Raw genomic sequence first — 10,779 nt, forward strand, 5'->3', positions numbered from 1 at the left:
TTTTGACGATTCTGAGCTCAATTTGGGATCATTTTCTATTTTAGCCTTTTCTGGCTTTTAGAAGGGATTTTTGGCGATTCTGAGCTTAATTTGGGACAATTTTCTATTTTGGCCTTTTCTGGCCTTTAGAAGGGGTTTTTGACGATTCTGAGCTCAATTTGGGATCATTTTCTATTTTGGCATTCTCTGGCCTTCAGAAGGGGTTTTTGGCAATTCGGAGCTTAATTTGGGACAATTTTCTATTTTGGCCTTTTCTGGCCTTTAAAAGCACTTTTCGGCGATTCTGAGCTTAATCTGGGATCATTTTCTATTTTGGCCTTTTCTGGCCTTTAGAAGGGGTTTTTGACGATTCTGAGCTCAATTTGGGATCATTTTCTATTTTAGCCTTTTCTGGCTTTTAGAAGGGATTTTTGGCGATTCTGAGCTTAATTTGGGACAATTTTCTATTTTGGCCTTTTCTGGCCTTTAGAAGGGGTTTTTGACGATTCTGAGCTCAATTTGGGATCATTTTCTATTTTGGCATTCTCTGGCCTTCAGAAGGGGTTTTTGGCAATTCGGAGCTTAATTTGGGATCATTTTCTATTTTGGCCTTTTCTGGCCTTTAGAAGGGGTTTTTGACGATTCTGAGCTCAATTTGGGATCATTTTCTATTTTGGCATTCTCTGGCCTTCAGAAGGGGTTTTTGGCAATTCGGAGCTCAATTTGGGATCATATTCTATTTTGGTCTTTTCTGGCCTTTAGAAGGGGTTTTTGGCGATTCTGAGCTCAATTTGGGATCATTTTCTATTTTGGCCTTTTCTGGCCTTTAGAAGGGGTTTTTGGCGATTCTGAGCTCAATTTGGGATCATTTTCTTTTTTTGCCTTTTCTGACCTTTAGAAGGGGTTTTTGGCGATTCTGAGCTCAATTTGGGATCATTTTCTATTTTGGCATTTTCTGGCCTTTAGAAGGGGTTTTTGACGATTCTGAGCTTAATTTTGGATCATTTTCTATTTTGGCATTTTCGGGCCATTAGAAGAGGTTTTTGGCGATTCTGAGCTCAATTTGGGATCATTTTCTTTTTTTGCCTTTTCTGGCCATTAGAAGAGGTTTTTGGCGATTCTGAGCTCAATTTGGGATCATTTTCTATTTTGGCATTTTCTGGCCTTTAGAAGGGGTTTTTGGCGATTCTGAGCTTAATTTGGGATCATTTTCTATTTTGGCCTTTTCTGGCCTTTAAAAGCACTTTTCGGCGATTCTGAGCTTAATCTGGGATCATTTTCTATTTTGGCCTTTTCTGGCCTTTAGAAGGGGTTTTTGACGATTCTGAGCTCAATTTGGGATCATTTTCTATTTTTGCCTTTTCTGGCCTTTAGAAGGGGTTTTTGGCGATTCTGAGCTTAATTTGGGATCATTTTCTATTTTGGCCTTTTCTGGCCTTTAGAAGGGGTTTTTGACGATTCTGAGCTCAATTTGGGATCATTTTCTATTTTGGCATTCTCTGGCCTTTAGAAGGGGTTTTTGGCAATTCGGAGCTTAATTTGGGATCATTTTCTATTTTGGCCTTTTCTGGCCTTTAGAAGGGGTTTTTGACGATTCTGAGCTCAATTTGGGATCATTTTCTATTTTGGCATTCTCTGGCCTTCAGAAGGGGTTTTTGGCAATTCGGAGCTTAATTTGGGATCATTTTCTATTTTGGTCTTTTCTGGCCTTTAGAAGGGGTTTTTGGCGATTCTGAGCTCAATTTGGGATCATTTTCTATTTTGGCCTTTTCTGGCCTTTAGAAGGGGTTTTTGGCGATTCTGAGCTCAATTTGGGATCATATTCTTTTTTTGCCTTTTCTGGCCATTAGAAGAGGTTTTTGGCGATTCTGAGCTCAATTTGGGATCATTTTCTATTTTGGCATTTTCTGGCCTTTAGAAGGGGTTTTTGACGATTCTGAGCTTAATTTTGGATCATTTTCTATTTTGGCATTTTCGGGCCATTAGAAGAGGTTTTTGACGATTCTGAGCTCAATTTGGGATCATTTTCTATTTTGGCATTCTCTGGCCTTCAGAAGGGGTTTTTGGCAATTCGGAGCTTAATTTGGGATCATTTTCTATTTTGGTCTTTTCTGGCCTTTAGAAGGGGTTTTTGACGATTCTGAGCTTAATTTTGGATCATTTTCTATTTTGGCATTTTCGGGCCATTAGAAGAGGTTTTTGGCGATTCTGAGCTCAATTTGGGATCATTTTCTTTTTTTGCCTTTTCTGGCCATTAGAAGAGGTTTTTGGCGATTCTGAGCTCAATTTGGGATCATTTTCTATTTTGGCATTTTCTGGCCTTTAGAAGGGGTTTTTGACGATTCTGAGCTTAATTTTGGATCATTTTCTATTTTGGCATTTTCGGGCCATTAGAAGAGGTTTTTGACGATTCTGAGCTTAATTTGGGATCGTTTTCTATTTTGGCCTTTTCTGGCCTTTAGAAGAGGTTTTTGGCGATTCTGAGCTCAATTTGGGATCATTTTCTATTTTGGCCTTTTCTGGCCTTTAGAAGGGGTTTTTGACGATTCTGAGCTCAATTTGGGATCATTTTCTATTTTGGCCTTTTCTTGCCTTAAGAAGGGGTTTTTGACGATTCTGAGCTCAATTTGGGATCATTTTCTATTTTGGCCTTTTCTGGCTTTTAAAAGAGGTTTTTGGCGATTCTGAGCTCAATTTGGGATCATTTTCTATTTTGGCATTTTCTGGCCTTTAGAAGGGGTTTTTGACGATTCTGAGCTCAATTTGGGATCATTTTCTATTTTGGCATTTTTTGGCCTTAAGAAGGGGTTTTTGGCGATTCTGAGCTCAATTTGGGATCATTTTCTATTTTGGCCTTTTCTGGTCTTTAGAAGAGGTTTTTGGCGATTCTTAGCTCAATTTGGGATCATTTTCTATTTTGGCCTTTTCTGGCCTTTAGAAGAGGTTTTTGACGATTCTGAGCTCAATTTGGGATCATTTCCTATTTTGGCCTTTTCTGGCCTTTAGAAGCACTTTTCGGCGATTCTGAGCTTAATTTGGGATCATTTTCTATTTTGGCCTTTTCTGGCTTTTAGAAGAGGTTTTTGGCGATTCTGAGCTCAATTTGAGATCATTTTCTATTTTGAGATTTTCGGGCCATTAGAAGAGGTTTTTGGCGATTCTGAGCTCAATTTGGGATCATTTTCTATTTTGGCATTTTCTGGCCTTTAGAAGGGGTTTTTGGCAATTCGCAGCTTAATTTGGGATTATTTTCTATTTTGGCCTTTTCTGGCCTTTAAAAGGGGTTTTTGGCGATTCTGAGCTCAATTTGGGATCATTTTCTATTTTGGCCTTTTCTGGCCTTTAGAAAGGGTTTTGACGATTCTGAGCTCAATTTGGGATCATTTTCTATTTTGGCCTTTTCTGGCTTTTAGAAGAGGTTTTTGGCGATTCTGAGCTCAATTTGGGATCATTTTCTATTTTGGCATTTTCTGGCCTTTTGAAGGGGTTTTTGACGATTCTGAGCTCAATTTGGGATCATTTTCTATTTTGGCATTTTTTGGCCTTAAGAAGGGGTTTTTGGCGATTCTGAGCTTAATTTGGGATCATTTTCTATTTTGGCCTTTTCTGGCCTTTAGAAGGGGTTTTTGGCGATTCTGAGCTCAATTTGGGATCATTTTCTATTTCGGCATTTTCTGGCCTTTAGAAAGGGTTTTTGACGATTCTGAGCTCAATTTGGAAGCATTTTCTATTTTGGCCTTTTCTGGCCTTTTCTTGCCTTTAGAAGGGGTTTTTGACGATTCTGAGCTCAATTCGGGATCATTTTCTATTTTGGCCTTTTCTGGCCTTTAGAAGGGGTTTTTGGCGATTCAGAGCTTAAGTTGGAATCATTTTCTATTTTGGCCTTTTCTGGCCTTTAGAAGGGGTTTTTGGCGATTCTGAGCTCAATTTGGGATCATTTTCTTTTTTTGCCTTTTCTGACCTTTAGAAGGGGTTTTTGGCGATTCTGAGCTCAATTTGGGATCATTTTCTATTTTGGCATTTTCTGGCCTTTAGAAGGGGTTTTTGGCGATTCTGAGCTTAATTTGGAATCATTTTCTATTTTGGCCTTTTCTGGCCTTTAGAAGGGGTTTTTGACGATTCTGAGCTCAATTTGGGATCATTTTCTATTTTGGCATTCTCTGGCCTTTAGAAGGGGTTTTTGGCAATTCGGAGCTTAATTTGGGATCATTTTCTATTTTGGCCTTTTCTGGCCTTTAGAAGGGGTTTTTGACGATTCTGAGCTCAATTTGGGATCATTTTCTATTTTGGCATTCTCTGGCCTTCAGAAGGGGTTTTTGGCAATTCGGAGCTTAATTTGGGATCATTTTCTATTTTGGTCTTTTCTGGCCTTTAGAAGGGGTTTTTGGCGATTCTGAGCTCAATTTGGGATCATTTTCTATTTTGGCCTTTTCTGGCCTTTAGAAGGGGTTTTTGGCGATTCTGAGCTCAATTTGGGATCATATTCTTTTTTTGCCTTTTCTGGCCATTAGAAGAGGTTTTTGGCGATTCTGAGCTCAATTTGGGATCATTTTCTATTTTGGCATTTTCTGGCCTTTAGAAGGGGTTTTTGACGATTCTGAGCTCAATTTGGGATCATTTTCTATTTTAGCCTTTTCTGGCTTTTAGAAGGGATTTTTGGCGATTCTGAGCTTAATTTGGGACAATTTTCTATTTTGGCCTTTTCTGGCCTTTAGAAGGGGTTTTTGACGATTCTGAGCTCAATTTGGGATCATTTTCTATTTTGGCATTCTCTGGCCTTCAGAAGGGGTTTTTGGCAATTCGGAGCTTAATTTGGGACAATTTTCTATTTTGGCCTTTTCTGGCCTTTAAAAGCACTTTTCGGCGATTCTGAGCTTAATCTGGGATCATTTTCTATTTTGGCCTTTTCTGGCCTTTAGAAGGGGTTTTTGACGATTCTGAGCTCAATTTGGGATCATTTTCTATTTTAGCCTTTTCTGGCTTTTAGAAGGGATTTTTGGCGATTCTGAGCTTAATTTGGGACAATTTTCTATTTTGGCCTTTTCTGGCCTTTAGAAGGGGTTTTTGACGATTCTGAGCTCAATTTGGGATCATTTTCTATTTTGGCATTCTCTGGCCTTCAGAAGGGGTTTTTGGCAATTCGGAGCTTAATTTGGGATCATTTTCTATTTTGGCCTTTTCTGGCCTTTAGAAGGGGTTTTTGACGATTCTGAGCTCAATTTGGGATCATTTTCTATTTTGGCATTCTCTGGCCTTCAGAAGGGGTTTTTGGCAATTCGGAGCTCAATTTGGGATCATATTCTATTTTGGTCTTTTCTGGCCTTTAGAAGGGGTTTTTGGCGATTCTGAGCTCAATTTGGGATCATTTTCTATTTTGGCCTTTTCTGGCCTTTAGAAGGGGTTTTTGGCGATTCTGAGCTCAATTTGGGATCATTTTCTTTTTTTGCCTTTTCTGACCTTTAGAAGGGGTTTTTGGCGATTCTGAGCTCAATTTGGGATCATTTTCTATTTTGGCATTTTCTGGCCTTTAGAAGGGGTTTTTGACGATTCTGAGCTTAATTTTGGATCATTTTCTATTTTGGCATTTTCGGGCCATTAGAAGAGGTTTTTGGCGATTCTGAGCTCAATTTGGGATCATTTTCTTTTTTTGCCTTTTCTGGCCATTAGAAGAGGTTTTTGGCGATTCTGAGCTCAATTTGGGATCATTTTCTATTTTGGCATTTTCTGGCCTTTTGAAGGGGTTTTTGGCGATTCTGAGCTTAATTTGGGATCATTTTCTATTTTGGCCTTTTCTGGCCTTTAAAAGCACTTTTCGGCGATTCTGAGCTTAATCTGGGATCATTTTCTATTTTGGCCTTTTCTGGCCTTTAGAAGGGGTTTTTGACGATTCTGAGCTCAATTTGGGATCATTTTCTATTTTTGCCTTTTCTGGCCTTTAGAAGGGGTTTTTGGCGATTCTGAGCTTAATTTGGGATCATTTTCTATTTTGGCCTTTTCTGGCCTTTAGAAGGGGTCTTTGACGATTCTGAGCTCAATTTGGGATCATTTTCTATTTTGGCATTCTCTGGCCTTTAGAAGGGGTTTTTGGCAATTCGGAGCTTAATTTGGGATCATTTTCTATTTTGGCCTTTTCTGGCCTTTAGAAGGGGTTTTTGACGATTCTGAGCTCAATTTGGGATCATTTTCTATTTTGGCATTCTCTGGCCTTCAGAAGGGGTTTTTGGCAATTCGGAGCTTAATTTGGGATCATTTTCTATTTTGGTCTTTTCTGGCCTTTAGAAGGGGTTTTTGGCGATTCTGAGCTCAATTTGGGATCATTTTCTATTTTGGCCTTTTCTGGCCTTTAGAAGGGGTTTTTGGCGATTCTGAGCTCAATTTGGGATCATATTCTTTTTTTGCCTTTTCTGGCCATTAGAAGAGGTTTTTGGCGATTCTGAGCTCAATTTGGGATCATTTTCTATTTTGGCATTTTCTGGCCTTTAGAAGGGGTTTTTGACGATTCTGAGCTTAATTTTGGATCATTTTCTATTTTGGCATTTTCGGGCCATTAGAAGAGGTTTTTGACGATTCTGAGCTCAATTTGGGATCATTTTCTATTTTGGCATTCTCTGGCCTTCAGAAGGGGTTTTTGGCAATTCGGAGCTTAATTTGGGATCATTTTCTATTTTGGTCTTTTCTGGCCTTTAGAAGGGGTTTTTGACGATTCTGAGCTTAATTTTGGATCATTTTCTATTTTGGCATTTTCGGGCCATTAGAAGAGGTTTTTGGCGATTCTGAGCTCAATTTGGGATCATTTTCTTTTTTTGCCTTTTCTGGCCATTAGAAGAGGTTTTTGGCGATTCTGAGCTCAATTTGGGATCATTTTCTATTTTGGCATTTTCTGGCCTTTAGAAGGGGTTTTTGACGATTCTGAGCTTAATTTTGGATCATTTTCTATTTTGGCATTTTCGGGCCATTAGAAGAGGTTTTTGACGATTCTGAGCTTAATTTGGGATCGTTTTCTATTTTGGCCTTTTCTGGCCTTTAGAAGAGGTTTTTGGCGATTCTGAGCTCAATTTGGGATCATTTTCTATTTTGGCCTTTTCTGGCCTTTAGAAGGGGTTTTTGACGATTCTGAGCTCAATTTGGGATCATTTTCTATTTTGGCCTTTTCTGGCCTTAAGAAGGGGTTTTTGACGATTCTGAGCTCAATTTGGGATCATTTTCTATTTTGGCCTTTTCTGGCTTTTAAAAGAGGTTTTTGGCGATTCTGAGCTCAATTTGGGATCATTTTCTATTTTGGCATTTTCTGGCCTTTAGAAGGGGTTTTTGACGATTCTGAGCTCAATTTGGGATCATTTTCTATTTTGGCATTTTTTGGCCTTAAGAAGGGGTTTTTGGCGATTCTGAGCTCAATTTGGGATCATTTTCTATTTTGGCCTTTTCTGGTCTTTAGAAGAGGTTTTTGGCGATTCTTAGCTCAATTTGGGATCATTTTCTATTTTGGCCTTTTCTGGCCTTTAGAAGAGGTTTTTGACGATTCTGAGCTCAATTTGGGATCATTTCCTATTTTGGCCTTTTCTGGCCTTTAGAAGCACTTTTCGGCGATTCTGAGCTTAATTTGGGATCATTTTCTATTTTAGCCTTTTCTGGCTTTTAGAAGAGGTTTTTGGCGATTCTGAGCTCAATTTGAGATCATTTTCTATTTTGAGATTTTCGGGCCATTAGAAGAGGTTTTTGGCGATTCTGAGCTCAAATTGGGATCATTTTCTATTTTGGCATTTTCTGGCCTTTAGAAGGGGTTTTTGGCAATTCGCAGCTTAATTTGGGATTATTTTCTATTTTGGCCTTTTCTGGCCTTTAAAAGGGGTTTTTGGCGATTCTGAGCTCAATTTGGGATCATTTTCTATTTTGGCCTTTTCTGGCCTTTAGAAAGGGTTTTGACGATTCTGAGCTCAATTTGGGATCATTTTCTATTTTGGCCTTTTCTGGCTTTTAGAAGAGGTTTTTGGCGATTCTGAGCTCAATTTGGGATCATTTTCTATTTTGGCATTTTCTGGCCTTTTGAAGGGGTTTTTGACGATTCTGAGCTCAATTTGGGATCATTTTCTATTTTGGCATTTTTTGGCCTTAAGAAGGGGTTTTTGACGATTCTGAGCTTAATTTGGGATCATTTTCTATTTTGGCCTTTTCTGGCCTTTAGAAGGGGTTTTTGGCGATTCTGAGCTCAATTTGGGATCATTTTCTATTTCGGCATTTTCTGGCCTTTAGAAAGGGTTTTTGACGATTCTGAGCTCAATTTGGAAGCATTTTCTATTTTGGCCTTTTCTGGCCTTTTCTTGCCTTTAGAAGGGGTTTTTGACGATTCTGAGCTCAATTCGGGATCATTTTCTATTTTGGCCTTTTCTGGCCTTTAGAAGGGGTTTTTGGCGATTCAGAGCTTAAGTTGGAATCATTTTCTATTTTGGCCTTTTCTGGCCTTTAGAAGGGGTTTTTGGCAATTCGGAGCTTAATCTGGGATCATTTTCTATTTTGGCCTTTTCTGGCCTTTAGAAGGGGTTTTTGGCGATTCTGAGCTCAATTTGGGATCATTTTCTTTTTTTGCCTTTTCTGATCTTTAGAAGGGGTTTTTGGCGATTCTGAGCTTAATTTGGGATCATTTTCTATTTTGGCCTTTTCTGGCCTTTAGAAGGGGTTTTTGGCGATTCTGAGCTCAATTTGGGATCATTTTCTTTTTTTGCCTTTTCTGATCTTTAGAAGGGGTTTTTGGCGATTCTGAGCTTAATTTGGGATCATTTTCTATTTTGGCCTTTTCTGGCCTTTAGAAGGGGTTTTTGGCGATTCTGAGCTCAAATTGGGATCATTTTCTATTTTGGCCTTTTCTGGCCTTTAGAAGGGGTTTTTGGCGATTCTGAGCTCAATTTGGGATCATTTTCTTTTTTTGCCTTTTCTGATCTTTAGAAGGGGTTTTTGGCGATTCTGAGCTTAATTTGGGATCATTTTCTATTTTGGCCTTTTCTGGCCTTTAGAAGGGGTTTTTGGCGATTCTGAGCTCAAATTGGGATCATTTTCTATTTTGGCCTTTTCTGGCCTTTAGAAGGGGTTTTTGACGATTCTGAGCTCAATTTGGGATCATTTTCTATTTTGGCATTTTCTGGCCTTTAGAAGGGGTTTTTGGCAATTCGGAGCTTAATTTGGGATCATTTTCTATTTTGGCCTTTTCTGGCCTTTAGAAGGGGTTTTTGGCGATTCTGAGCTCAATTTGGGATCATTTTCTTTTTTTGCCTTTTCTGATCTTTAGAAGGGGTTTTTGGCGATTCTGAGCTTAATTTGGGATCATTTTCTATTTTGGCCTTTTCTGGCCTTTAGAAGGGGTTTTTGACGATTCTGAGCTCAATTTGGGATCATTTTCTATTTTGGCCTTTTCTGGCCTTTAGAAGGGGTTTTTGGCGATTCTGAGCTCAATTTGGGATCATTTTCTTTTTTTACCTTTTCTGGCCTTTAGGAGGGGTTTTTGGCGATTCTGAGCTTAATATGGGATCATTTTCTATTTTGGCATTTTCTAGCCTTTAGAAGGGGTTTTTGGCAATTCGGAGCTTAATTTGGGATTATTTTCTATTTTGGCCTTTTCTGGCCTTTAGAAGGGGTTTTTGGCGATTCTGAGCTCAATTTGGGATCATTTTCTATTTTGGCCTTTTCTGGCCTTTAGAAGGGGTTTTTGGCGATTCTGAGCTTAATTTGGGATCATTTTCTATTTTGGCCTTTTCTGGCCTTTAGAAGGGGTTTCTGACGATTTGAGCTCAATTTAGGATCATATTCTATTTTGGCCTTTTCTGGCCATTAGAAGAGGTTTTTGGCGATTCGGAGCTTAATTTGGGATCATTTTCTATTTTGGCCTTTTCTGGCCTGTAGAAGGGGTTTTTGGCGATTCTGAGCTCAATTTGGGATCATTTTCTATTTTGGCCTTTTCTGGCCTTTAAAGGGGTTTTTGACGATTCTGAGCTCAATTTGGGATCATTTTCTATTTTGGCCTTTTCTAGCCTTTAGAAGAGGTTTTTGACGATTCTGGGATCAATTTGGGATCATTTTCTATTTTGGCCTTTTCTGGCCTTTAGAAGGGGTTTTTGGCGATTCTGAGCTCAATTTGGGATCATTTTCTTTTTTTGCCTTTTCTGGCCATTAGAAGAGGTTTTTGGCGATTTTGAGCTCAATTTGGGATCATTTTCTATTTTGGCATTTTCTGGCCTTTAGAAGGGGTTTTTGGCGATTCTGAGCTTAATTTGGGATCATTTTCTATTTTGGCCTTTTCTGGCCTTTAAAAGCACTTTTCGGCGATTCTGAGCTTAATCTGGGATCATTTTCTATTTTGGCCTTTTCTGGCCTTTAGAAGGGGTTTTTGACGATTCTGAGCTCAATTTGGGATCATTTTCTATTTTAGCCTTTTCTGGCTTTTAGAAGGGATTTTTGGCGATTCTGAGCTTAATTTGGGACAATTTACTATTTTGGCCTTTTCTGGCCTTTAGAAGGGGTTTTTGACGATTCTGAGCTCAATTTGGGATCATTTTCTATTTTGGCATTCTCTGGCCTTCAGAAGGGGTTTTTGGCAATTCGGAGCTTAATTTGGGATCATTTTCTATTTTGGCCTTTTCTGGCCTTTAGAAGGGGTTTTTGACGATTCTGAGCTCAATTTGGGATCATTTTCTATTTTGGCATTCTCTGGCCTTCAGAAGGGGTTTTTGGCAATTCGGAGCTCAATTTGGGATCATATTCTATTTTGGTCTTTCCTGGCCTTTAGAAGGGGTTTTTGGCGATTCTGAGCTC

This window comes from Wyeomyia smithii, chromosome 1, assembly GCF_029784165.1.
Source record: "Wyeomyia smithii strain HCP4-BCI-WySm-NY-G18 chromosome 1, ASM2978416v1, whole genome shotgun sequence".
In the NCBI taxonomy this organism is placed as follows: domain Eukaryota; kingdom Metazoa; phylum Arthropoda; class Insecta; order Diptera; family Culicidae; genus Wyeomyia; species Wyeomyia smithii.